Source organism: Oncorhynchus clarkii, chromosome 19, assembly GCF_045791955.1.
Source record: "Oncorhynchus clarkii lewisi isolate Uvic-CL-2024 chromosome 19, UVic_Ocla_1.0, whole genome shotgun sequence".
NCBI classification, from domain to species: domain Eukaryota; kingdom Metazoa; phylum Chordata; class Actinopteri; order Salmoniformes; family Salmonidae; genus Oncorhynchus; species Oncorhynchus clarkii.
In genome coordinates, this window is record NC_092165.1 from 20,523,163 (window position 1) to 20,547,683 (window position 24,521).

A 24,521-nucleotide genomic window follows, 5' to 3' on the forward strand; every position below is an offset into this window, starting at 1 on the left:
CATCCAATGGGTTATGAGAAGGAGGCGAAAGGACGCGAGAAATTAAGAAAATGCAATTGAGATTCTCCCCAATATTCACAATGCATAAGCCCTGTGTAAGAAACAGACAGTGTACTGCAAACCAAAAGGGATTTGAAAGGAACAGAGTGGTGGAAGGCATATGGTGGAAAAATCTGTATAATACCAATACTCACAACACATACGCTTCATGTAGCTCAATGTAATGAGCAAACAGACAGTGCAGTGCAGAACAAAGCTCTATCCACTCCTCCGCCTTCCCTCTCAAGGTCACTGCTGACCCTGAGCTTTGCTGTGTGAAGGCATCGGAGTCGATATCGAACAGATGAGCTCTCGTCAATCTCCATTAGAGAGGGAGAGAGAGCGAGATGGGGGAGGGACAGTCTGAGAGGGCGGGAGAGAGGGAAGGAGAGAGTGACTGTTCTGTAGTGAACAAACCTTCACTCGTCAGCAACTCGACAATCAGAAGGGGAAGACACCTTCAGCACTGCTGTTTGACCCTGGAAACCACCACAAAGGTTTGGATGCTGAAGCATGGTCCACCATAATGCTGCAGCATAATGCCACCAGACCTGGGTTTGAAATACTTGAAGAATCATTTGAAATGCTTTCTCTGTGCCTGTTTGAGCTTCTCCATCTTATTTAACCAATGTCCCAAAACTGCAAATCCTACCCACACAGACTCTAGCCAAAGCTCAAAGTATCTGAAAGATTTTTCAAGTAGTATTTTTATTTTAAATTTTTAAAGTATTAGTAAGCTAAGTCTGATAGATACAGTTCATACTCTGTTCACACCGCCGAGCTGTACTGCGGCGGCCTGGTTACGCATAGTGGCGTAACAGTTTTTAAAGCAAATTTCCTGTAATGACACATGTTTGCCATGGCTTACGACATGTTCATATGGTATCTGGGGAGGTGGGGGCCACCGCTACGCCAGAGCCAAGCTCGAAAGGATGTGAAAACAAAAGATCAGAGCCAACACAGTACCGTTTGTTCAGGTCTGCACGACTGTCAACTTACTGCATCGGAGAACCTTGATAGTACTGTAGAGATCATAACAGTTCTATCTGCAGTGTAATTATGGCTTGAACATGGCTCAGGGCCATACCAAGGGAAATCAAGGCCTTAAAGGCAATAAAGTGAAATGTTCTGAACATAACAGAGAGGTTGCTTTCCAAATGGCCCCCTATTCCCTATAAAGTGTGCTACTTTTGACCAGAGCCCTATGGAACGCATTTGGAACACAGACAGATTAATACGCTGAATTACATACTGTATACATAAGATAGAAGGTTATATCTTTTCTATTCAGCATTGACATCCATTGTTCTTCATATTCATTACAATCCATTAAAAATGCACTATGTTCTTGATGTTGTATTTGCTTTACACGCACGAACGCACACCCTATTCGTTTGGAAAAAGCTCATTTTCTCTCTGGTCAGAGAAGAATTCGATAACGACCCTCCATCCTTTCATCGCTGCTCAGAGTACCTCTCTTCCTCTCCTCCGCTCTCGGGCCCTGTTGGATAGAAAACATAGGTTCGCCGATGATCAATGGCGTCCGTCGAACGAACTTGAACCCGGCGCCTCCAATCATAACGCATATTGACATGCGTAATCGTCCCACTCCGCACCATTACACATTAGAAACGGGGTGTAAAAAAAACATGTAGAGAAATAGACCATTCATTTACATTCAATTGGCACAGTGGCGTATCATTACTTTACATTAGATGGGCACAGCCATGTGTGGTGTCGGTAATGGATGAACAGAAAATGCATGCTGTTACCAATGAATAGGCTAGAATAGGCTCACTATGAAGCTGCATTTTTATTTGATGATTTCACCTTTATTGAACCAGGTCGGCCAGTTGAGAACAAGTTCTCATTTGCAACGGCGACCCTGGCCAAGATAAAGCAGAAGCAGTTTGACGCGTAAAGCAAAGCAGTTCGAGTCACACATGGAATGAACAAACATACAATCAATAAATACAGTGGGGGGGAAAAAATGCATGGCACAATAGCTATTATCAATGAATCATATAGATGGCAATTTCGAGTCAATGGCAGCTGCTACCAATAAACCAACCAGTCTCCCATCCTGCATTTAAAGCAAGGCCCGTGTGAGGTATATTGTACAGTACAGTGTGGACCGTTTTCTAAGTCATTCCTTTAAAGGGGAAATGCGAGATTCAAGAAGAAAGAAAAAGTGACCACCCATGACGCTTTTCGGGGGGGGGGGTAAACAGCAAGGAAGGGGCAGGAGAAATGTAACCACTCTAAAAATGCACAGAAGGAGCTATAGATGCAAGGACTGACCATGCATGAGATGAATGACAGTTTCAACCACTTTTTGAAGCTACAGTATACAATGTATTACAGGGTTCATTATGCAATGTCATCATTCATTTATAAGTGCAGCAATGGATGTACCAATTCCAGATTGTCCCTTAAAGATAATACAGTCTAATATAAGAGGAGTGAGTCCCTTGAAAACAAAGCTCTCAACAGACGTCTCCAGCAGTCTTAAAGTAGTATTAAAAAGCCTGCAGTGTTGCTCGGTTCTAATTAAACAAATCTGGCCTCCCCAGCTTCCAACACTAAAGGAGGAAGAGAAGGAGACTTCAAATGAATTATTGTCCCCAGTGGCTATGTCTATACTGCTGACAGACACTATAATATGACACTTCAATTTGGTTTGTGGCCACAAGTCCCTTTGGTGAGACCGAGGGGTTTCCTAGCTCGAACTTGCATGGGTAGCCCCTCTACCTCAATAGTGTACGTCTAAATAGTGTAAAGTGGAGACAACGAGAGGAAACCACTTGAGACTATGTGAGATGCCCCTTATCCAGGTCAGTTAGCTCTAACCATACCTGGGTTCAAGAAGTATTAGTATTTTTTTTAAGATATACTTTTGATTTAATCAATTGCCTAGCCCCAAAAGAGCAGACTCCGCCCAACTGCCACTCCAGGCATGCAAAATCAAACTTTTAAAAGTATTTGGAAGAAAATAAGTACTCTTCGAACCGAGTTCTGACTGCAGAAATGCCACACTACCTAACCTCTGCCCTTATCCGGAAGATGGCGGTAAACAAACAGATTTGAATGTTAAATGACAACAGATGGCTACTTAATGAGACAAAGCTGTCACCGTTTAAATGACTCAGAGCGAGAGAAAGAGAGGGAGGAGAGGAAGGAGGAACAGAGGGATTGGAGGGGGAGGATCATAAATGTCATTGCAAATTTGAACAAGGTCATAATAAAGTTGGAGACGGTCCCCAAAAGGTCTGGACTGAAGAGAAACGTCCCTGATTTATCAATGTCTGTAATGAAATGTAGAGAGAGAGAGAGAGAGAGAGAGAGAGAGAGAGCAAAACAAAAAAGACGGGCGAGAGAAGGGAGAAAGCGAGCGAATGAGGGAGAAACAGAGGGGGAAGGAGGGGAAGAGTGAGAGAGAGAGAGAGAGAGAGAGAGGGAGAGAGAGAGATACCTCTGATAAGTCAGAACCGGAGCCAATGGGGTAGGAGCCTATCACACACCCGGGAAATGGAGGACTGTCTGAACTGTTAAGTAAACACAATGAAGTTTTCAGGGAGAGTGAACGATGTGCCGGGTCTAATCCTTATCTTTGTCTCAAATGGCACCCTACGCATTAACTTTGAATAGGGCCCTTAAGGCTTTGGTCAAAAGTAGCCCATAACATAGGTACATATGGAGTGCATCCCAAATGGAACAGTACTCCCTATCAGACCATACATGGGGGATGTTTTCTTCAAGGTTAAAATGTGGTTGAGCATTGGTGCTTTTTACGAAGTCTCCTCCTGTAGTCACTTGCAGTGTTTATACTGCACAATAAGCCACTAGCAGAAATTAACCAGAAAGGCTACTGAGCATCAATTACAAACATTTTGGGGGGGAAACATAATGAGTATCGTGGCACACACACTGACACCACACAAAATACCAGTTCGTCCATGCTGGAGCCATCCTCTGTGTTCTTCTTGGTTGGGTTGATGACATCAGGAGGAGTTATTCAGGGGCCCTTGGCCTCTCACGGGGAACACAGGTAAACAGGGCGTAAGTATTAGTAGTCTTGCAAAAACTGGAAAAAGATAGTAGCCCCCAAAAAACTCCCAAAACATGGGCCACCACAACTACACTTGAATGAGAGTCATTTTCAAAACAACCCATTTCTTTCACATCGAACATAATGAGCATGGTATTGATTAAATGATCATAGGCAGAGGGGGCTTTACTTGGCTCATCGAGCTCGAGCGACTCCTTGTGGCGGGCCAAGCGCCTGCATGCTGACCTTGGTCACCTGTTGAACAGTGTTTCCTCTGACATATTGCTGTGGCTGGCTTCCAGGTTAGGCGGGCAGGTGTTAACTTAAGAACCGCAGTTTGGCGGGTCGTGTTTCGGAGGACGCATGACTTGATCTTCGCCTCCTGAGCCCATTGGGGAGTTGCAGCGATGAGACAAGATCGAAATTGGGGAGAAAAGGGGGGGGGGGGGGGGGGGGGATTGTAGGCAATAACTACCTGCTCTCTGGCATCTATCCAAACACAAAACTATTTGTGGCCGATGACTGCTACAGAGAGTACATATAATTTTCGAAAAACACCCAAAACTATGTACAGTGCTTTCGGAAAGTACTCTCTGTTTTTATGGGGTATTGTGTGCAGATTGATGAGGATTGTTTTATTTTTTTATCCTCAATGTGGAGATAGAAGGCTCTATCATAAATAGCTTATTACACAATACCAGCGATGTGCAGTCAGGGTAGGCAGGGGAAGCAGTGCTTACCCAGTGATAATCTAATAAGAAAAAGCTGGTACGAAAAATATAATTTCATTTTTTTATTTAATTTGTAAGAAATTGCCATTATTTTTTGTTATCTAATGTTTTATATCAATCATTGTGGTGCTTTTTATGGTCAAGATGTCAAAAAATGCTATAACTGCATCAACATTTCAGGCGCCAGGGTATTCATGCCTTTCTTTCCGTTGGAATCCATTAAAATTATTTCCTGTCTCAAGTCTTTTCAAACCAGTTGAATTATAGGGCAAAATATTGATTTCCGCCTAAATAGACATACCCAAATGTAATAATTGTTCATGAGATGGTCATAAACAATAACTGGTAATGTTTCATAGTTTTTTTTCACTCTCTGGATAGGCCAGAAAATGTGACACGTCACTCCCTATGCAAATGTGGGGTCTGAAACTTGGCACTTAAAGTCAGCTCTGCTTAGAGAGTGGAAACTGAGAGCAGACAGATGAGGCATTATAAGGCACGGGACTCTACGGTGTTCACAGAGCAATTTGTACTCCAAAATGTCAGTTGGAACTGGTCCAGAACTGCTTAAATTCCCCCATATCGGGGACTTAACATCTATGCCTAGCTTGAAGTAGCTTAAGCGGATTTCATATTTTGCGCATTGCGTATTGCCTGGTGTCGTGTCTTTGGCTATGCCAGATTAAGTGATATGACATGCTATTCTATAAAATCCTTTCTCTGTAATTAATATTACCTGATTGAGCTAATCATGTAAATGTAATTAACTAGAAAGTCGGGGCACCACTAAATAATATTTATAGAGCTGTTATCTTCCGAATAAACTCTTAAAGACCTAGTAATATTTTACATCAATAGCAGTCAATATTAATCGTCACCTTATTTCAGTCTCATCTGAAAGTTGTAAATTCTTGGTTATCTTCACGAACCCTGGCTAACAAGTTGAATCAGCAATACAAATGTGGGTTTAATTATTTATTTACTAAATACCTAACTAATCACACAGAATGACATATACACAGAATGAACCATACCTTGATTACAAATGATGGCATAAAGGAAAGCGTCCCTAGCGGACGGAACAGATATGACAGCTGGTTACACAAAGAAAGTGGGTTGGGTTTGAGTGAAAGAGCGGGAAGACTTGAAGAACAAAGGGAGAATTTTTTGAACAAAGGGAGAATTTTTTTCTATGTCTCTATCGGGCCGTAGGCAGCTACTCTATCGTAAATACAGAATCTTATGCAATCTAAATTACCGCCCATTTGGAAAAGGAGAATGCAATAAATATTTACTCTGAGCTGTGCTTCAATAGGTTGGTGGTAGATGGAAGGCCGTGTTGCCCAACAGAGTCCTTTGAAGAGTGTCACTGGCGGTGAACGGTATATGCTGTAGTGTCGTCATTGTGTGGTAGATGGGATACTCCGTCCGTCCTTTCCCACGTTTACAGCTGCTTTTGCTAACTCAACGGCTAGGATGTCTCACTTCTTTAGTGAGCAAGAGTTCAAAGTTTATACCATTCACAACCAAAGCACATGCTGAGGTTGACTTTTCGTCAAGAGCTTATATAGTGGAGGGAGAAGGGTGTGTTTTCATAGTTTTATAACCCATGTCTCTTCACAGGGGCAGGCCACTGATTGAGCAGAGCCCTAACCTTATGAAATCCCAAATCTCTAATTTGGAAGCTAAAATTACATTTAATCTTTTCACCAATATTTTTTTTTCAAACATTTAAATTGCACAACAATTCCATGTGAATCTGATAACTATAATGTGTAGACTTTCCACTGTACCGTTTATGTCATCCTATCATTGATGAGAATGTCTCAGATGACAACCGAACTGACATCATATTAATCATTAAGTACCAACGCATATGTTCAACTGGTTGGATTCCCAAAATATGGTTAATTTCCCCCCACCTTCTGATCTTCCCAGAATCTCTGTTTAACAAAGGCTATTCAAGAGTCCCTCTGTAGAGTCAAGAGAGAGGGAAGGGAGAAAGGTATTTATGGGAGGGGTCATAAACCTTACTCACAGGCAAACGTCATGAGACTGGTGTGATTCAGACTGCACATTTGGGTGTGTCTGCCTACCCTCACTGCTAGCTCTCGGGCAGGCTACTGGACTGTCCACTTTTCTGAAACGTCATTACCAATTAATAATTTTTACCCAGACTTTTACACATCTTGGACATTTACTTTTTCTTTGTGGATGTAGTGGGAATGGGGCTTCTCCCGCCACTCAACGCTGGCAAGAGCCTTGGCTTCCACAAGATGGATGTGACTATCTCCACTACAACTATTGTACGTGCTGGTTGCCCTACTGTGTGCATACAGAATAAAATATTGGACATGGAGTTCTGCTGTGACTTCTACAACGCTGTCACCGAGAGGTAAGGAAATGTAGGCCTAAATGCATTTTCCTTTGCAATTTGCAAATAGACAACATCCCTTTGATTTATCAGGCTAGACATTTTGAAAAAATATTGTACGCACAGACACACACACACACACACACAGTGCAATACAGTAGAGCCACCAACACACATGTAACTTGCTCTATCCTGGCCCAACAACGGTGCCTGCCAGGCCAAGCAGCTAATGCCCAGTGAGTCGTCACAGCAGGCTACTGTCACATTACCACGGGCCCAATTCTGTCTAATTGATAAATGACTGTACGCAGAGCCACCTCAGCTATACAAGGTCAGCCCAGAGCCCTGCCAGGCTCCCACAGAGCAGCAAAGTGTCTCTCTCTCTCTCTCTCTCTCTCTCTCTCTCTCTCTCTCTCTCTCTCTCTCTCTCTCTCTCTCTCTCTCTCTCTCACACACACACACCAGGTACGCCACACACACACACACCACGTACGCCGCACACACACACACATACACTCTCTGACGAGCACACACAGAAATGAAAATGCCTTGTACGCGCGCACACACGCACAGACACGCACAAACACAGACACACAGTCGAGCCCCTGCCTTAGGACCACAGTGCTCTCAGGGGGAAGCCCACAAATCCAATCAATACAGCTACCTGGCTGGAAGAACCACACAGCCCCACTCACTTGACAGGAGTCTGTATTCTCACGCTGGCACCAGATCGAGTCGATAACCACACATTGTATTTGCATCGCTAGGCACCCATGGAGAGTCAAACTATTCTAAGATGGTGATAGAATTAGGGCCGCAAAATTCCAGACTTTGGGAAAGTCACAGCCATACACTGAGTGTACACAACATTAGGAACACCTGCTCTTTCCATGATATAGACTGACCAGGTGAATCCAGGTGAATGCTATGATCCTGTTTTGATGTCACTTGTTAAATCCACTTCAAATCAGTGTAGATGAAGGGGAAGACAGGAATAAAGAAGGACTTTTAAGCCTTGAGACATGGTTTGAGTTTGTGCCATTCTCAGAGAGTGAATGGGCAATACTAAATATTGAAGTGCCTTTGAATGGGGTATGGTAGTAGGTGCCATTGGTTAGTGTCAACAACTGCAGTGCTGCTGGGTTTTTGACGTTCAACTGTGTATCAAGAACGGTCCACCACCCAAAGGACATCCAGCCAACTTGACACAACTGTGGGAAGCATTGGAGTCAACATGGGCCAGCATCCCTGTGGAACGCTTTAGACACCTTGAGGAGTCCATACCCTGACGAATTGAGGCTGACTAATTCACCAAGGCTGTTCTGAGGGCAACTCAATATCAGGAAGGTGTTCTTAATATTTTGTACGCTCAGTGTATGTGTCCATTTATTTCAATCAATCCAAGAAAAGCAGGTATCATTGGGCTGAAACCAAAGTAAATGATCAGGGAAATAAGTCATATCTCAAATCCATCAGATACACTTGAACTGAATGAAATACATTTTTATAAGCAACCCAATTCCTGACAAAAGATAAAGCGTTTTTACATCTTTCATTGAACATAATACGCTTGATATTGAGTGAATGATTGTAGGAAAAAACAAAAATAAACTTCTCTTTGGTGTGTCCACAAAACTATTAGCGAGCGATGATTGCTACAGAGAGCACATACTATTACCGCCACAACAATGGAGGGAGAAAAGTAGCCTGGTCCCAGATCTGTTTGTGACGTTTTGACAACGCCTTAGCAAGACATCACAAACAGATCTGAGACTAGACTACACACAGCCTGTGTAAAACATCCCACCACACAGCCAGTCAAGCCTGGTCCCCAAACTGTTTGTGCTGTCTCACCAATTCAACTGTCTTGCAAGACAACACAAACATATCTAGGACCAGGCTACACACACAGTATGAAAATGTATGCACTCCGGATAAGAGCGTCTGCTAAATGAGTAAAAATGTAAATGCAAATTCTTCCTCAAACAACCCTGTACATATATCAGTTAAAGTAGTCCGTTACTATGCACAGACTCCAACATTCCTCTACTCAACAACGTTAGCCCCTGTACTGTTTGTCCATTGGGTGATTACCATAGCTCGACAAAACCCATTCGCACGCACCCCCGTAACCCATAGATGCTGTTATAATTCCTTTCCAATGGCCCTCAAAACAGCTAAAAAGGTGTTGCGGCGAGCACCGAGGAATCTACCAATGTGCAGCCATAACCATTAAAATGTTTCGACTCGCCATTAATGTGACTGTACCCGGCGGTAAGTGGCACAATCCATCACCGTTGTGACTGGAATATTCTCAATACGCGGCACCCCTGGAATCCCTGTATAGCACTCTTCTGGTTGAATACAGAAATACGGTCTAATTAATGTCATGTCTTCATGTCTTAAGTGGTCTTTACATGGAGCAAAGCAAAGTAAAAGGAATAAAGAACTTTTTTTTTTACATAAGTAATCTTTTAAGCTCAGACTTCACTCGATAATGCCATTGCTGGAACATTCAATACAGCTACTGGGGGGGGGGTGTAATATTCATTAAAACCTGACAGTAATCAGTTGATGGAGCAACTTACTCAAATGCCACCCTCAATACAGCGGATTGCAGGCAGACAATATTGTAGTTGGCTGACGGGGGAAGGAGGCCTCTTGGAAATGGAGTGGTGGAGGTGGAAACAAGACACACAGGTCGTCACACTTCATGTTTGTCTAATGGAAAGACGAGGACGTCTTTAAAATGGGCGATCTGGGAATTAAACCCCCGAAAAGTGATCAACCCACAACTCTTTGGGTCAAACAGCTGAGGGATGGAGCTGGAGCTGTGGATGCAAGGACTGACTATCCATCAGATCACAATGACCGTTTTAACTTTTTAAAGCTGCAGTGCTGGTTTACAGTGCTGATATCGTGTACAAACAATAGAGTCAATAAAGCAATATTATTTTGGCGGGGCTATGATGGTTAAACAGTACAATTAAGCTCATAAGGCACCAGTCTTGCATGTACAGTGTAACCCTCATATGAATAACAACCGCTCTAACACCAACACTCTCAAACACCAATACTTCTCTTGCGCACACACCCCTTTAAAATGACGTGTGCCTCGCAAGACATGGCCTCTCACATAGACATAAGCACAGTCTCGTGAGGTTAGGTAGCATCTTTACTCACACACTGAGCAAATGACCCTGGCTAAAATCCTTTATCCCACTGAGTGGGTCTTTGTAGCTCTTCCCAGAGCATGTCACAATAAGGCTGCTCTTGGCAACCACACGTCAAAACTGTTCCAGTGAAACAAAGGGGGGAGAAAGGGGGGAGAAAGGGGAGAGAAAAATAAAGAAGCCTTGACTTCTAAGAAGAGAAGTTCAGTAGGAGCTGTAGAGATGGTGCAATAACACGCCTGAGGGGGTGAACCCTGTGAAGTGATCCCTTGTCTGGGCTGTCACTGGGCCCCCGACCCCGCTATTCCATGTGATGGAGCTCCCTGCTAACGCTGGCTACAGACAATGAAGGGGTTCCACTAAAGTGAAGCTACAGTCAACCAATAACAGTAGCAGGGACATCATACGCAAGACATTGCTTCTTTTAGACATAATTGAAAAATATAGAATTTAGCAGCGCCCCTCAAACAAGTTAGGTGCATGATGTCTGAGCGGTTGTGCATGCTAAAGATCCATGAACAACACATTGGTCCGGTTTCCCGGACAAGTCTTGGACTAAAAAGCATGGAGAATGAAAAAAACGTTTTAGTGTAGGACTAGGCTTTCTCTATGTCCGGGAAACCAGCACCTAATGGTTAGCGAATGGCGGGACAAGGAAGTCGCTGACGTGAAAGTCACACACCCTACACATCGAGCCAATTGGGTTAACCCACTTGAAATGGAAATGTAATGTGACTCATAAAAAAGTGAGAATTGCTACACTGCCCCCTCCGAACGGGAAGGCACATCCCATAATTCGTCCTACCGCAGCCCCCTCACATGCCTGGCCGTGCATTCCGATGGCCTCATGGCCGCAATCCCACCTCTGACACCAACGTAGTGAACGGCGGGGAAGGGCAGCGAAACTGGGCCGTTGGCGTGAAAGGCACAACACCCTACGCATTGCGGCAATAGGATTAACCCATACAGTATGTAACATGACTTATAGCCAGGATTGCTAGAGTATAAGTACTTACAGTGCCTTCAGAAAGTATTCACACCCCTTGACTTTTTCCACATTTTGTTGTTACTCCTGAATTTGAAATACATTCAATTGAGATGTGTTGGTCCCTGACCTACCCACAATACCCCATAATGTCAAAATGTAATTATTTTGAGTCAGTAAGTTTTCAATCCCTTTCTAATGGCACGCCTACACAAGTTTAGGAGTAACAATTTGGTTAACAAGTCACATAACATATTGCGTAATAGAGTTTAACATGATTTTTGAATGACTACCTCGTCTCTGTACCCCAATTTCAAACACAAATTGAACCACAAAGACCAAGGAGGTTTTCCAATGCCTCGCAAAAGAAGGGCACATATTGGTTGATGGGTAAAAAAATAAAACAGCTGACACTGAAAATCCCTTTTAATAACATAGTGAAGTTATTAATTATACTTTGGATGGTGTACAGTACACCCAGACACTACAAATTTCACCATGAGGCTAATTTTGACTTTAAAACAGTTACAGAGTTTTATGGCTGTGTGTGATAGGAGAAGGATGGACCAACAATGTTGTAGTTACTCCATAATTACTAACCTAATTGACAGAGTGAAAAGAAGGAAGCCTGTACAAAATACACATTTTCCAAGAACATTCATCCTTGAAGAATTCTGAGAAGGATAATGGTCAAATACTGTACAATCTAGGTGTACCAAACTCGAATAAATTTACCCAGGAAGATCCACAGCTGTAATAGCTGCCAAAGGTAATTCTAACATGTATTGACTGAGGGGTGTGTAAAATAATGTGTAAAACACATCAATCTGCATGCATAGCCTACATTATAGGTTAGGTAGGTGATAAATTGGGTGAGGGTGATAAATTGGCCTAATTGTACAGTATTGCAATTGCAAACAATACTGTATGAAAATAATTTCATCTGAAAAGAAAAACAACAAAAACTCCCTCACTGATTCCGAGCTCCATTTTTCAAGCGCCACTTATGTAATGGGGAAAAAAATGTAAATAATTGTTGACATGTTTTAAGTGGGTAAGACACTTAAGTTTGTCAACATTTTGAGAGAACCCACTGCAATCATCAGGTGTGAGTTTTTCTAACCCCAATCATATGTCCATGTTCGCATCCACGCACAACTGCAACTATGTATTCACTCTATTCGACCAGACGCGCGGCGATACGCCACATCCCTTGAGAAGAGGATTTCTATTCCCTTTCTTTAACAGTCTTAAAAATGCATTTGCGCCCATGTAAACAGTTCCGCAGATTCCCTCCGCCTCAAAGTTAAACATATAGATGCGGCGAACAACGCCAGTGTTGCCAACTCCTCAGTAAGGAAAGTAGCTATTGGCTGTCCTAAAAGTCGCTATGACGCTAAATGACATCATCACCTAATTTGCATAATTGGCCATGTGCATGTCATTTTGATGGATTGTGATGGACGCTGTAGGAGAGAGGAATAACGTCGCGGGAGAGACATAAAGTGAGTAAAAAACACCCTAAATATGTTTAGAACTAAAAAGGAACTTTCTTCTCCTTTATCTGGGCTTGGGACCGGCAAAAGTGACCCCTAGTTTAGTTTTCTTAATTTGGTTTGGTTTTTAACCTTTAACACTTAGGAGCCTACAACAAGTCACAGTAAAACATGAAAATTTTTAACCATAACATTTTTTACATTTTTTAGTTTACAATCTACATTAACAAACTAAATGGACCAAAAATAGACAATAGAAAAAACTGTCAATGGCAATGTGAGAATGATGGTAACTAGTCTGGCTCTAATTCAGGTTAATTGTTTGTTTTTTCCAGACCCCGCCTCCCCCGCCTGTATAAAACACAGGCTGTGCTGGCTCACAGAAAGAGTGGGTCATCGTCATTTTGGTCAAGGCTCTCTATGGCAGGTTCAGCAGGAAACACAAATGACTCATTGTCGGAATCCTGGGATGCTTCAAGAATTCTGGAAAGTTTTGACCTTTTTTCCACTTTGAATAGTTTTTCTACCAACAAATCTTCCTGTTCCGAGCTATGTAGGTTAAATGAGTAAGCCGCTGAAGTGCCAAAAAGCTGCAAAACATTATCAGGCAGCTGGTGCTCATAGCAAGCCTCACCAGACAGCTTCAGTCCATATCGAATGTACAGGATGGAGTTAAGGGTCTGCAAGGACATCCGATTCCTAAGTTTGTTTTTTACCACACTCATCTGGCTGAATACTCTCTCGACTTCAGCATTCGAGTGTGGCAAGGACAACACAGACACACCAGCCACGGCAAGTTCTTGAAACGGGTTGATATCAGCTGAATCCCTGAACTTCAAAATCTCACTCCAGAAGCTCAGTGTGTTTTTTGTCTCATTCCATTTACTAAGATCGATGGCACGCCATTGCTGGACAATCTAGTCGATCTGTGCATAGTAGCCAAGGAGCGTGGCTATTTTTTCTATTTCTCCAGGGCTCCAATTGTGCTTTAGAGTTTCCTCCACATTGAAAACTGACATGTACTGCAATGCTTCGATGTTGTCCGGCAGTCTCACCCTCAACTCATTGGTGAGGGAGATGGTAAAGGCTACACACCGTTTTCAGACATTGTTTTCATCCTCAGGCGCAAGGTGGAGCTCAGCTACCTTTGACTCAAAAAGGTAACCTAGGTACGGTTTGGGACTGATGTATCCATCTATTGGCCCTTTGAGTACATCAACATTTTCCAGTGGATTCAACACCCTGCTGCTCACAGACTTGATCAGGCTAACCAAGCTGTCAAGTAGCTTAAGAGGATCTACTCTCCCTCAAAAGCCTTGATGGCAAACTATACCTCACCCAGCACTGACTTCAAAAAAGTCAGATCCAATATGTTTTGAGGATCACTGTACATGGAGTATAAAACCTCAGCCATGTAGCAGAGTTCACTGGACTTGGTGACTGCGAAATGCAGCCTAAGCTCCTCCCACTGGTCCAAAATGCATGAAACTGTGGGTTCAATGGAGAGCCACCGTGTGGCACACACCTTGGTTATCTGTCAAGGTTTCTCCCCACAGTTGATGGTCTCATATATGGCCTTGTAGGCCTCCCTGCACTTTTGAGACACTGAAAACCAGTTATAAGTCTCTCGTACCAAGTACTCCACACTACGGGGGATGGTGTCATTGGAAGCAGGACTTACAGCAAGCTGCAGAGAGTGGCACACACAGCGAATAACAACCAGATATTTGAGGCCATACTCCTCCTTCAGCACTTTATGGACCCCATTATTAATCCCCGTCATAACAGAGGCATTGTCAGTCCCTATCCCCAGGAGTTTCTCTTTTTTCTCTTTTTCTCGAGGAAAGCCACAACAGCACGGGCTGTAGATTTGACATCTCCTCCCTCCAACTCAACAAGCCCCAGGAATGTTATTACAATTGTCTGTTTGGTGTCACTAAAGTACCTTACATCTGTGGACTCATCGAGGAGGAGGCTGAAACACTGGTCACCCACATCTGCGACCAACTTTTTTGTATGGTGCTAGAACACCATCAATAATTTCTGTGCAGTTTGTCCTGTGCATTTTGAAGTGGGTAGCAGCATTAGAGTCTGAGAAAGCAGCTCTACATGCTTCTCCAATGTGATCACATGCCAGCATGGAACAGTGTTCAGCGATAACTAATGCCATGGTGGCCTCAGCCTTTTTTGCAGAGTAAATTTTTGTAACCATAATTGGCAGCTTGTTTTGGGTGGAACTGTTATAAGGCTTTGCCTTTTGAGTATGGTTTTTGAGTTGTCATGTGTTTTTTTACATCACTAAGTTTGGTGTAGAAATCAGCCTTACAATTCAGGCAGTATGCCCGTGTATCATCTCCAATAAATGGTGTTTAGCTTATGTCACAGAGAGGCACACACACAGTGGACAAGGTGAGTAAGTGACTGAGGCTGTGTGAGTCAAAAGCAGTGATTTATTTTTGTGCAGTGATTTATTTTAGACAACATTTTACATTTACATCCCGCCCTGAATGTAAGCCAGCGGCGGCTTCCCGCATGCGCGATTCATTTGCAGTCTGGATGCAGAGGGGTGAACGCCTCCTGCTCTGACTGCAGCTGGGAGGGACTGCTGCGCGAGGACTGGGCCGCCTGTGAGTGCTTTGGGATGGGGTGGGGCCCCCGGCAGCACCCGCTGCTAGTTGAGAAGAGTAAGAATGATAAGTGCTTTCACGTCAGAGTCTCCAACAGTCTCCAATAACACCAGGAAGTCGCTAGTCGATTTTTTAAAAGTGTGCCGCTAGAGGGGTCTGAAGACTCGCTAAATATAGCGACTAAGTCACTAAGTTGGCAATACTGACAACGACAGATCTCTGATGTTTTATATGGGGCGATGCTGGAACGTTCCCCGGATGTTACAGAATATTCCTTCTCACTTTCCCTGTCATGTGATAATGCTTGGTGGATCGGGCAGGTTTTCACCATTGGCCTGTGGAATAGGTTGTGACAGGCAGTGGCATGTATTCATGGATGCCAAGGGAAGCCAGGCTTCCTCAAAGAATTGACCAATTCTTTTTTTTTAAAACAACAGTTCCAGTCAAAAGTTTGGACACAACTACTCATTCAAGGGTTTTTCTTTATTTATGCTATGTTCTACATTGTAGAATAATAGTGAAGACATCACAACTATGAAATGTTCACATATGGAATCATGTAGTAACCAGAAAAGTGTTAAACAAATCAAAATATATTGTATATTTTTGATTATTCAAAGTAGCCACCCTTTACCTTGATGACAGCTTTGCACACTCTTGGCATTCTCTCAACAAGCTACACCTGGAATTTATTTTCCAACAGTCTTGAAGGAGCTCCCACATATGCTGGGCACTTGTTGGCTACTTTTCCTTCTCTCTGTCCAACTCATCCCAAACCATCTCAATTGGGTTGAGGTTGGGTGAGTGTGGAGGCCAGGACATCTGATGCAGCACTCCATCACTCTCCTTGTTGGTCAAATAGCTCTTACACAGCCTGGAGGTGTGTTGGGTCATTGTCCTGTTGAAAAACAAGTGACAGTTCCACTAAGCGCAAACCAGATGGGATGGCATATCGCTGCAGAATGCTGTGGTAGCCATGCTGGTTAAGTGTGCCTTGAATTCTAAATAAATCACAGACAGTGTCACCAGCAAAGCATCCCCACAACCATCACGCCTCCTCCTCTATGCTTCATGGTTGAAACATGCAGAAATAATCTGTTCACCTACTCTGCGTCGCAATTTTGGATTCATCAGACCAAAGGACAGATTTCCACCGGTCTAATGTCCATTGCTCATGTTTCTGAGCCAAATGCAAGTCTCTTCTTCTTATTGGTGTTCTTTAGTAGTAGTTTCTTTTGCAGCAATTCCACCACGAAGGCCTGATTCATTCACGCAGTCTCCTCTGAAAAGTTGATGTTGAGATTTGTCTGTTTCTTGAACTCGGTGAAGCATTTATTTGGGCTTTAATTTCTGAGGCTGGTAACTTTAACGCTAACTCACAAGCAGAGGTACTGTAACTCTGGGTTTTCCTTTCCTGTGGCGGTCCTCATGAGAGCCAGTTTCATCATAGCGCTTTATGGTTTTTGCGACTGCACTTGAAGAAACTTTAAAAGTTCTTGAAAGGTTCTGCATTTACTGACCTTCATGTCTTAAAGTAATGATGGACTGTAATTTGTCTTTACTTGTTTGAGATGTTCTTGCCATAATATGGACTTGGTCTTTTACCAAATAGGGATATCTTACCTTTTCTTATCTTACCTTACCTTTTCAGAGCACAACTGATTGGCTCGAGCGCATTAAGTAAAGAAATTCCACAATTTAACTTTTAACACGGCTCACCTGTTAATTGAAATGCATTCCAGGTGACTACCTCATAAAGCTGGTTGAGAGAATGCCAAGAGTGAAAAATTGTCATCAAGGCAATTGTGACTACTTTGAAGAATCTCAAGTAGAAAATATATTTTGATTTGATTAACACTTTTTTGCTTACTACATGATTCCATTTGTGTTATTTTAGAGTTTGATTGTCTTCACTATTATTATACAATGTAGAAAATATTAAAAAATACAGAAAAACCCTTGAATGACTAGGTGTGTCCAAACTTTTGACTGGTGCTGTATCTTTTGTCTGAGCGAACAAAACAGCGCCCCTCTGTCTGTGTATGTGTAGGCCATCTATCGGATGCTGTCTGGTACAAAACGGTATGAAATTATTGCCGCCTGTAGCATTGAAAGCAAGGGAAGATTTTAAAAAAGGTGGTTGAGCCTATGTCGTTGTGCTGTTGTCCTCTGGTGGCTAGCTAGAATTTGTATCTTTCCTAAATTAGCTAAAATTGTCCCTTTCCTAAATTAGCCATGTTTGGAGATAGGGATTTGGACTTATGATTTCACTTAATTCTCCGTACTGGCCAATGATTTTAGCGGCGATTCTGATTCAACCATTAATTCATACATTTTACCCCTTGGCCTGAGAGGATAGAAGTTCAATATGTAGCTAGATGTAGAAGGCTAATGATAACTAGCATTTGTTGCCCATGAAAGCAAATTAGGCTAGCAAGCAAGCATTTTAGCCAGATAGCCTAGGTAAACAAAATATAAATGTGGGTACTGTATGACGGAGTGATGGACTGTTTCGGCAACTTGAAAGAGTGGAGGATGGTGTTGGTGTTTCTCTACAAGTAGGATGAGTCAACATGTTTTTACTACTTGAACGAACACACACACGCACAAATACATCAGAAAAATGGACAGCTGCGTCATATTTAGCTTATGTTGATTGGACTAAATCGTTTTTGGTATCTTTTAGTTGTCACTGTATTTGACTAAGCATAGATCAGGTATTCCCAAACTGGGGTATGCGCAATGTCATCGGGGGTACGTCAAATAAAAATGTAATTCACCTTTAAAATGATAATAAAAAAAACATTTTCTTCAAATGTTCAAACAGTCGATTTATATTTTCTTAGGTTTAGGTTTTTCTTCTCACCTGAGTAGCCTCGTTTCACTGCCAAAAATCAAAAATAAACCATCTAGTGTTCTGCAAAATTACAACACAAAGTCAAATACATGTAGCCTAGTCAAATAATTAAATTCCAATCACATGAACCGTTACTTTCTCGCTGGAATTCCTCTAATGGTCCGTATGTAGCCAAACGTAGCTGCTGCTCACGTTGGTATCTGTACTGATGGCGCAAAAGCCATGACAGGGAGACATAGTGGAGTGAGGTGCATGCAAGCAGTTGCTACCGACGCCACTTGGGTACACTGCAGCATCCACCGAGAGGCTCTTGCTGCCAAGGGAATGCCTGACAGCTTGAAAGACGTTTTGGACACTACAGTGAAAATGGTTCACTTTGTTAAAGCAAGCCCCCTGAACTCTCATGTATTTTCTGCACTATGCAATGATATGGGCAGCGACCATGTAACGCTTTTACAACATGCTATGCTGGTTATCAAGGGGTAAAGTATTGACACGTTTTTTTAAATTGAGAGACGAGCTTAAAGTTTTCTTTACTGACCATAATTTTCACTTGTCTGATCGCTTGCATGATGACGACTTTCTCACACGACTGGCCTAACTGGGTGAGGTTTTTTCTCACCTGAATTATCTTAATCTAGGATTACAGGGACTATCTGCTATATTCAATGTGCGGGACAAAATTGAGGCTGAGCTGGAGCTCTTCTCTGTCTGCATTAACAAGGACAACACACAGGTCTTTCCATCATTCTATGATTCGGCCTATGTATCACGGTCGAAAGGCATATGATCTAACAACACAATTGTCACAACACATGGGTTATAATATTACTTTTTCCTGGCTTCCCCAGTGATTGTAACCACCGTTACTGGTGAGAGGATACAGGAATGTTGGGAATGGGAATGGCGTCAGAGCACCACGTCGGGATGTAAACGTTTCAAAATGTAGCTTTTCATCTTGCCGACAGGCCCTGAAACATATCACTCAGGAACATGAATGGCTGTTGACAACCCGGATTGGCACACCAAAGGCAACTTTAAACAACGTTTGACAGGCGTACGAAGCCTCCTCGCCTCGTTACACTTTATATCAGGATTTGGAGCCTAAAGCTGCAATAGACAGACACACACACACACACACACACACACAAACACACACGCAGATAAGCCAAGACAATCTTCACAGGAAGTGTAGTGTACAGGGAACTGGCCAAGCAACAGAGGACCTAAATTTGCATCAGTGGATCAGATCATTTTCAGCACATGAATGATTTGTTTATTTTGAAGTGGCCATTACAGCCCAAGTCTCTGGAGGGGCCAGGGAGTAAAAGCCAGAACAGAGACAGAATACGTCCCAAATAGCACCCTATTCCCTATATAGCCATATGGGCCCAGGTCAAAAGTAGTACACTATCAAGGGAATAGGGTGCAATTTTGGATGCAGACACAGACTTTGACATAAACATATCAAACCGAGTTAATATTGTTCTCTGGCATGGTGTAACGGCAGTATTGGACCTAACACTGTGACTGGAACCAAAGCACAGAATACTACATGAAAGCAGCTTTCTCCGGCTTGGCATGAGAGCTGGATTCCCCCCTCAACAGAAGCACTCTTCAACACAAGGCCTTTGAAATGTCGCAAATGAGATGAGGTTATTTTTTTGTGGGGGGGACTGTTGTCATCTACAGTTTTTTTGTGAGGTTTCGGGAAATGAAGCCAATAAGTGATGCTATGCCAACTCCCAATGTTCACACACCCACAAATACACACACACACACAACACACTCCCTTGTGTGTGTGTCACTCTTCAAAAACATAACATCAAACAATGGGACGGTTTCCATAGCGTCTCTCATGTGAGGTAAGCAGTAGGCAGCAATCCCTGCCGTGATTGGCTACTCGGGGTAGCTGTGCGTTCTGAGTGTGCGTCCGCAGGGAGCTCTCAGCGCTGGCAAACGGCGCCCCATTGAATTGCAATTTGGACTCAAATTGGAGCGGAGCAGGAAATTGTTCTCTCCGCCACCTAACATACTTGATTACGTTTTCCCATATTTGTATTACCGTTTGTTTTCATCGGGGAGCAGTGCTTTATTTGGATTTGCATAGCGGTGTATATTCCAGCTAATACCTCTCACTCCCTTTGGGTCTCCATTTCTGGCATGATTTGTGTTGCACCGGTAGTGGAGTACAGAGTTAAGGGGCATGTTCCTTTGCCAAAGGCGTCTTTGACACCTACCAGATCTTACAACGCCCGGATAGGTATCAGCTAGCATATGTTACAGCAATGTCAGTCGATGACACAGTCGATGACGTGGCACACAACCCTTGATTGATGTAATCAGGGGAACGGAACCTATATCTGTGTGGAGGGCTGTAAGGGTTTAACATGAGAGTTAAGACTGGGGGGGGGGGGTTTACGCCATACATCCAAAGTAACACTTTTCCAATAAATCCCAATTCCTAAAATAACTTAGGGCTCTATTCAATCTGTATAGGTAACAGGCATAGTTTTACAAAGGTCTGGAACTCACCTTTCTGGTATATAAAAAAATATACATTGCTGAGGTATAGTCACTTTTTAGAACACGAGCTCAACATGTACACAGCACAAATATGAGAATATGGAAAACCATATATTCAACAAAAGTAGGGGAATAGGGCTTGAAATGATTGAAAATGTAGTAACAATAAAACATTGACTTACTGTAAGATTTCACCTTTCTTATAGCCATAAAATAAATAGAATCATACTTAGTGACAGTACAAAATTGTCAGCATTTCTTGTAACTGATGATCATTTTCTGCCCAGCGTCCTCTGAGTGACGCAGAGACGCCATTCAAATGCCTGCTGACTCGTTACAACTTCAGCTTTAAGCACAAAGTGATTTTTGTCCCTCGGTGACCAAGAGAAAATGGTTTAATAAATTCTATGAAATCACTTACAAAAATGTCACGTTGTGATTCTGAATCCATCCGAGAACAAAGAGATGAGACTGCTCTTGCTGCAATCCATTCCAAGGACAGAGCAATACTAGCAAGTTACAAAGAAGCCTCTGAAAAAACATTGGCTCTTTAATCTATACGTGCAAGGCATTGTGTCCAGCCTCCCCCTCCCCCTCCCCCTCCTCCCTCCATATCTCCCATCTTGCATTGGGAGCCTGCTTCAACAAATGAAACAGCTGTAATGAACTCTTTAGTCTATTCACATGCCTGTGAGGAAAGTACTGCACGGGGTCGACTAAATACCTAATGAAGTAAATGAACACTGTCGTTTTCCCTTCATCTTTCCTTCAACCGAAGGAAAAGGAGAAAGATCGAGTCATTCTGATGTCATGTTGGCCAGTGACTGTGATAACTGAGTTAGCCCCCAGAGTTAGGGATGGACGGAAGGAGGGAAAGCAGGAACGGGAGGGTACATCACCATAGAGCGAGCGATAATGGCAGGACTTGAATGAGCTCGGGGGCCCGCACTAGCTCCGCATTCTCTTTCTAGCTGTGCCATTCCATGCAAAAGGAATTTGGAATGGGCTCCATGCATATTTCATACGCAACTTGTTTCACAGATGTTTCTCCAGACATTTTCTGCCTCATAAAACAGGTTATATTATTATTTTATTAACGTACATCTCCTGTTGTTGTGAGGATACAGTACAGGGGCCCATCGGAGCTAGGTCTTTTGATGTGAGAAATTGACTGATACATGCATAAGTTATTCTTACATGCAACATGTGTTGATGGAGACAGTGATAGAGACCATGAGGGCGGACTTATCACAAGAAACGCTACTTTGGGAGTTTATTTCAATAACCAAAATAAATGTATGGACTTGTATTGTGTGAACCGTGCATCAGTGGCGCAGAGAAAACAATAATAACAGTATTTTGGTTCCTGCCAAGAGAAACGAACGGATCATGCCTTTTCAGAAAATACCACTGTGGCTTTTGGCACAAAGGATAGATTCACACAACGAAGAAGAAGGCAAAGCCCATTTATCACTTTGTGAAACCTGACTGGAACTATAAAAGGGGAACCGGGAGCGAGCATTAGCCCAAACACCTTTTCTCAACATAGTAAACTCCTAAATCCCCTCAACGCCACCTCAAAGAGAAGCCGTCCTGCGAATGAATAGGCTACAATCTACTTTTCCGTTTCCCCCCGAGGGCCCATCTTCAACTACCAACCACCTTTAGTGGAGCTCGATTCCTCCCCGGTCCTCTACTCCACATGGTGAAAGGCTTTGAGGTCCCACCTTTGAGAATGTCAGGGTTCTATAATCATTTTAACGGCGCTGAGTCATGCTGAGCTGTGAAAGTGTTGTCGACTGCTGGAGAGCTGGAACATTCGGGGCCTGCAACCACCATCAAAAGGCTGAACGTGGCAGAAAGGACTTAAGCTTGGAGAAGTGCTGGTTAGATCGGCCTGGAAAATACTTAAGCCTCCGTGTTTGGATTCTGACATCTGGCCTATTTCCTAAGTTTTGTGGTGAATGGAAGAAGTAAATTGCCAGCTGAATGGTGGGTAGCATATCACTGGGGGATGTTCAAAAGACCGAATGGCCCGTTATCAGAAGGGTTTATTTTTGGACCCAGCACTAAAAGAGTGCCTTATACACTGCACTGAAGGGGAAATACAAGATAGATTCTTTACATGTATTTATCAGTAGTGTTTGTTTTTGGACTAGGTTTTTGATTTCAATTATGCAACTGAACCCAGCACTAAACGAGGGCCAAATACTGAATGGGAAATACAAGATAGATTCTTTACATGTATTTATCAGTAGTGTTTGTTTTTGGACTAGGTTTTTGATTTCAATTATGCAACTGAACCCAGCACTAAACGAGGGCCAAATACTGAATGGGAAATACAAGATAGATTCTTTACATGCATTTAACTTTCCCCGTTGTTCTTCGCTGGTCTCTAGCAGCATTAACAGTACAGTACAGTAGGTGCAGGGTAAAAAAAATAAGCTAATACAGTATTCACACCTTTTGGCTCAAGATCAGAGAAGCCTGGATGAGGGATTTGGACGCCTTCTACTCTGAAAGCCAACCCAGAAAGCCCAATATATCTGATATACAGTAGCTACTTCTTCGCTTTCATGTCTATCCTTTTTTTGGGGGGAGGGGCAAGGCTAGCATTGCACTGACTTAAACATGCCAGAGCATAGCACCAAAACGAGGCCTCAAAGCTCAAACAGCCTCAAACAGCAGGGCCTGTCCCATGCTGAGTCCAGGAGAACTTCAGTGCACATCACCACGATCAGGGAACAAAGAGACATCCAAAAGCAAAACAATGGCATAGTTTTCACAGTTCTTCGAGCCCTGACTGTTTGAAAGCCACCCAAGTGTTCCACACTCACTTCAGACGTAAGGAGAGGAGCAATAAGGAAGATAGACACCTCACACAGATAGGGGAAATTGCCCACAGCGAGAAATGTCTTTCAATAGGTGAAGTAGAGACTCAACGCATCCAGTTCGATCACAGCAGGGGAGGGGAAACACTCAGTGGCTCAATTTGTCCGCCAAAGGAAACAAATGAGCGGAGATTTTCAAACTGAATGTTCACTTGGGGAAGAGGATTTTACTGAGTACTGTATAATGGTACAAAACCATGAGACTGTACTGAAGTACGATCCTATACAAAGGTCTAGAATAGCCTAATTGGTAGGCTGTCATTGTAAATAAGAATTTGTTCTTAATTGACTTGCCTAGTAAAATAAAGGTTCAATAAAAAAGAAATGTCACATGTCACAATTCCATGCACAAAAGCATGCACATACATACATGCAAACATGAACTCACACACAGAGTCAGCTGTAACAGTGAGAGCTAGGGTTGAATGGCGGGAACCCGGTTACCGATATTTACCGCCCAAAACCACTCTCTTTACCCAGGATACTGCGAGAAAACGGTAAATTATAATCAATTAATTATATGAACAGCATCACGTGAAATGGAACTGTTAAATGATATGCAATGTCGAAATCTGGCTTCTCTACTGCCTTCTTCTCTCCTCTCTGCATGATAAATCATCAATGCTCAGGGTGGGGGCAGACAGTTCATCTCAGTACGGAGCGAAGTTCACAATGCATGCCGACCTATGATCTCATCATGGTAACTTTTTTTCTTGTGACAGTTAAGCCTACATTTGCTACCTGTCAGACCGCCATCTGGCATTCGGAGGACAC